We start from the raw sequence: 5,441 nt of genomic DNA, 5'->3' as shown, positions 1-5,441 counted from the left end.
ACTCTCTACATCTGAAGAGTCATTTCAGGCAATGCTCTCTCCTAACAAGATTCATACTTCAGTATCTTCTTGAAAGGAGAATTTTTTGAAGTATGGATACTAAATCCACTCTTGTATCTTTAGAAATATAGGCTAGCAAGAATGAGATACGAACACAGCGAATGATGATAGGAAAGAAGGTCAAGTATCTAATTTGTAAATGTGTTTGAACTTAAAACTTCTCTTGCTGGACTAAAAGGGTCTTCTGCAGCAGATTGCGGGCGAGGCAGCAATAAAAGACGTAGAGAATGAAGCGTGCATATTGACGAGGGGAAAACCAGCTTCAATTTAATGGGTATGATGATGAAATCACAACTCCTTTTTTCTCAATCTATGCTCCAGTATTGGTGCTGCATACGAAAAAAGTTCTCTCTTTCTTTTAGGAATGTTGCAGATGCAAATAAGAGGTGCAGAGAAATTGCAGGAACAAATTGAGGTGAGATCAGATGATACTTACAGCATCTGATTCAACCAAAGTTTTTTTCTAATGGAGGACTCGAATGGCTCCTTCAGGTGCAGAGAGACTTACGTCCGCATGAGAGCGCAGGGGAAGTACTGCAATGGTTTTAAGAAAGGCACATGAAAACACTTGCTAGTTGCAGTTCCAATTCATTGGGAGTGGAGGCTGCAAGGCTGAGCTCTCGGAGCTGCTCTCTGCAGTGGAGACAGAGTGCCTGAGTTCTTCCTTGTCGCGAGGTAGCTTGATTCCAAACGAGCTGAACTTGCTGATTGCTCACAGACAGCTGCTTAACTTCATCTTTAGGGAGACAGGAGGCTAGATTCAAAAGCAATGGAAGCTGGAGCGCAGCTCTTCTTTGACATTGGAGTGAAGGGTCTGAAGAGATCAATCCTAATAGCAGGAAAACAATTGAGACTCAAGCTAACAACAAGCTCAGTGGGGCGAGAAGAAGCTGCAGTAGCATCCATGGGGAGGCCAGTGTTAAAAAGCCAGCAATTGGCAATGCAGGAAACTAATAGTTTTGGGGTGCCACGAGGGCTTGATCTAAACAGATAGTTGAGCAGTAAAAGCTGGGAGCGAGCAATGCCATCAATACCTATGAGGCACTTGTGGGAATTTTTTGCTATCTTGAGGAACAGATCTGAGAACTCATCTGCCATTAGGTGCTGCTTCTATATGTTTGTTGCTGTTGATGTATGCGTATGAAAGGTGGCCGAACCAGACCTCCTCCTCTCTTTTTTTTTTTCTTCCTTTTTTTTTTTTTTTGTAGGGTGAGAAAGCCAACCTTCTAAAGCCTGGTCTCCACTATAGCTCGCATATACTGTATGTTTATTTACGTATGTTTACTTAGGAGAGATGACACATGGCATTTGAATGTGTTTTGCTTGAGCCATTGTAGGTGACCTGAGGTCACCATTTTTTAGGATGCCCCATGGGATCCTGGACTGTTCATAGGGTTTTCTGGGATGCCGACCTTTGCCCTGTCTGTTGGACCTTTACAGTTGCACTGGGGAGAGATTCCAATGGAAACTCAGGCTCTACTCTTCTGAGTCTAAAGGCAATAATACGTATTTTATTGAAGGTCTACACTATTTGTAAAACCAAAATAAAAAAAAAAAAAAAAAAAGGAAAGGGGCGGATGGGCCGGCCCGAAAAGACCGGGCCCATCCCCCTTATCACGATCGTGCCTAGGGCACGATCGTGGAAGAAGGGGGTAAAGGGAAGGGGGACGGCGGCGGCGGCTTGGAGAGGCGACTCGCCGGAGAGAAGACGAGCGCCGGAGAGGGGATCCGGCCGGCCGCGCTTCGGAGAAGATTCCTCACAAACCAAGTGAAGAGCTCTCGGATCCGTGTTTTTCAACCGAGCTCGCCACAGATTTCTTCCTCCGATTCCTCGCCGGAAAGGCCGCCGGAGCACTCATCGGACGGAGGTAAGCATGGATCTTTCCCTTGCGTATCATTTGCTTGGTTTTTGGGTCGTGTGGATGGGATTTTGGCCGGCGGATCGCCGGAAAAAGGGTCCGAAACAGGGTACCCCTGTTTCGGCCTCTTCTTTCCGGTTTTTGGCCGCCGCCGGCCGCCGAGATGGCCGGGATTCATGGCGGTTGGAATTGGTCGGCTCTGTGAGGGGGTCAGAGAGGGTTTTCTAGGCTATGTATGTGATGAGGGAGGGTGGATCCGAGGTCTTCTTCCTCGGGATCCCATCCTCTCCTCCTCTTCCCCTCGTCGGTTGGCCACCGGCGGCGGCGACGGCGGCTGGGTGTCGTCGGTTGGGGGCCGAGCCACCATCACGGTGGCCTTTCCGTGGAAGAAATGGAGGAAGGGGGAGGGGTCTGTGTCGGCTGGAAAGAAGAAGAAGGAGAAGAAGAAGAAGAAGAAAAAGAAGGAGGGAAAATAAGAATATAATAATAATAATAATAAGAGGAGAAGGAAAAGAAGAAGAAGAAGAGGAAGAGACTTCTTCTTCTCTCTTTCTCTTGGCCGGCCACCATCGCCGGTGACTGCAGCAGGGGCGGCCGGCGATGGTTCGGCCAATGGTGGCCGAGGGTGGGGAAGGTGAGGGCACAGCCACCCCGGCTGTTGCCCTTGGACCAAAGAGGTGGAGGAAGAACCCTTCTCTATCATCCACCCTTCTTTTGGTCTTTTCATCGGGACCGGCCATCGTCGCCGGCGTGGCAGCGGCCACGGCTGGCGACGACATGGGCCGGTGGTACAAGGGTGGGAGTCGGGCCACCCCGACTGCCCTAGACTTGGAGAGATTGAGATGTTTGGGGATCTGGTTATGGACCCTATAGTAAATATCAATTATGGTTTGGAATATTTAAATATTAAATGATTTAGTTTGTGATTTGTAATTGATGTTGTAGAGGAAGAGTCGGCAGAGCCAGGAGGTTTTGATCAGGGGACTCAGCACCCCAGCGCGTAGGTTGTGATTCGGACTGTGTTTGAGTCAGTCTACAATTTCGGTAAGAATCCCTACATCTGAGCACTTCTATGCATATATTGATTTATCGTTGGATTTATTTTACGGTTGTGTTGTTATTGCTTGTGAGCTGATATGACACATATGAGATGAATGTTTATCAACATATTTTCATTATTATGTTGTTATTGTTTATGTGTTGATGCGGCACCTATGAGGCGTGCATGTTGTTTTAATGAATATATTGAGATAAATTCATTTGGGAAGAAATAACATATTTTTGAAAATTTATGAAAATATGTGATGTGATGGGAATGTGATTGAACATGTAAAACTAGACATGTAATATGGGTTGGACTAACCTTGTCATGAGATAGCGGCCACGAGCTGATGCGTGGGATAGCCTCCACGGGCTTACGGATAGCGGCCACGAGCTGATGCGTGGGATAGCCTCCACGGGCTTACGCGTGGGATAGCCTCCACGGGCTTACGGATAGCGGCCACGAGCTGATGCGTGGGATAGCCTCCACGGGCTTACGGATAGCGGCCACGAGCTGATGCGTGGGATAGCCTCCACGGGCTTACGCGTGGGATAGCCTCTACGAGCTTATGCGTAGGATAGCGGCCACGAGCTGATGCGTGGGATAGCCTCCACGGGCTTACGCGTGGGATAGCTGCCACGAGCTTATGCGTGGGATTTGTGCAGTCTTGGACTGGGACATGATCTTGGTTAGTCCAACGCCAGAAATGAAAAGTTTGAAAACTTGGAATTTGAGTAATACGGGAATGGATCACATAATGTGAAAAAGGATTGGTGTATATGTACTGATTACATATATTTGTTGTTTGTTGAGCTTTTGAAATGATGAAATGATATGTATATTTTGATACTTGATTATTTTATGATTTTGTTGTGTGTGGCTGTTGGGATTCTTACTGGGCTGGAAAAGCTCATACTACACTTCCATTTTTTTTTAAGAGGCACTGGATTCGTAGAATCTGTCGGATGGGACAAGAAGTGAGCTCGATCTGAGTCAGACTGCTAGATAGTTAGAAGTCAATTTATCTCTTATTTATGGACATTTGAAATTTATGTAATCATTCAGTACATTTTGGTTGGATCTGATTGAATTCCATTAATTATTGATTTTGGCATTTATTGGAATTATTGGAATTATTGGAATTGTTGTTTATCTTAGGCCTTGCATGATCTTTAGGGCATTGCTCTAGGGATCATGCGGCCGGTCGCGTGCCGGACCCGGGTGATGGGTTCGGGGGCGTGACAGAGTGGTATCAGAGCTTCAGGTTAAGGTATCCTAAGGTTTAGGAATCATAGGGTTTAGGCTCGAGTAAGCCTGAGTGGGGAAAATCACTAAATATGTAAGATATTAAATGGTGTGATTAGCATATGAAGGATGCGAAATTTTCTTAATCTGATGATCTTGATGCTGGAAAAATTGTGTAGGTTGATATGGCGCGAGGGCGTGGTCGGGGGCGTGCCAGGAGGCCGACCCGATTTGCAGATGGCTCCACGGCTTGGGCACCCTCTGGACAGCAGGAAGATACCTCATCCACGCCGACTCGGAGTGTGCCACAGCAGGAGCACACTATGGACCCTACTGGTAGTACTCCAGAGATGGGAGCTTCGGAGAATGGGACATCCGAAGGACCAAGTATTCAGCTTGAGGAGACGATAAGTGCTTCACAGTTGATGCAAATGATGGTGCAACAGCAAGCTGCTGCCAGGGAAGATATAATGAGGATGGTAGAGGTGCAGCAACAGTTCTTGCAGCAACAGTTGCAGCAGCAGCAAGCTATGTATCAACAACAGCAGTAACAACAGTTCCAAGGCACTACAGCTCAGCCGGAGCACCGAGTCAGTCTGTTGGATTTTCAGAGGTATGCACCCCCAGCATTTAAAGGTACAGCTGACCCGATGGAGGCTGTGAGCTGGCTGAAACAGATGGAGAAAGTCTTTCAAGCTCTGAGGTGCCCTGATGAGGAGAAAGTTCTTTTTGCCACATTTATGTTACAGGGTGAGGCAGCTGACTGGTGGGAGATGGAGAAAGGGAAGCTTGGTCCGGATGATGCCCCCTTCATTTGGGAAGAATTTAAAAAGGTTTTTCATGAGAAGTATTTTCCCCAGGGTATCCGATTCCAAAAATATAGGGAGTTTGACCGACTGGAGCAGGGTAATATGACAGTTGCTCAGTATGCAGCAAAGTTTGAAGAGATGTCCCGATATGCTCCGACTTTGATATCAGAGGAAAGTGATCGAGCAAGGAAATTTGAAAATGGGCTCAGGGGAAGGATTCAACAACAAGTCGCTGCTTTTGAACTATCTAGTTACAAAGATGTGGTCAACAAAGCCCTAGTGATAGAAAAAGGGCTTGACAACGCCCAGGCTGCTAGAGAAAAGAATATGAAGAAAAGGTTTCGATCTACTGATTCTCCGAGCCAAAATAGTAGACCTTTCAAGTCGAAGGATCAGAGACCGAACCAAGTTGTCACCAGAGATAAA

At 46.9% G+C, this 5,441-nt stretch overlaps 1 long non-coding RNA gene across 1 annotated transcript; it reads left to right on the top strand.

Moving 5' to 3' along the window:
* Positions 1–1,663: 1,663 nt before the first annotated feature.
* On the top strand, positions 1,664–3,100 carry LOC120109560. The gene is made up of 2 exons (XR_005510397.1): positions 1,664–1,928; positions 2,865–3,100. It is a non-coding gene; the product is annotated as an uncharacterized LOC120109560 (long non-coding RNA).
* The last annotated feature ends 2,341 nt before the right edge of the window (positions 3,101–5,441 follow it).

The sequence above is a fragment of the Phoenix dactylifera genome, unplaced genomic scaffold (genome assembly GCF_009389715.1).
Source record: "Phoenix dactylifera cultivar Barhee BC4 unplaced genomic scaffold, palm_55x_up_171113_PBpolish2nd_filt_p 002384F, whole genome shotgun sequence".
Classification (NCBI taxonomy): Eukaryota; Viridiplantae; Streptophyta; class Magnoliopsida; order Arecales; family Arecaceae; genus Phoenix; species Phoenix dactylifera.
This window is presented reverse-complemented; position numbering and strand designations above follow the sequence as displayed.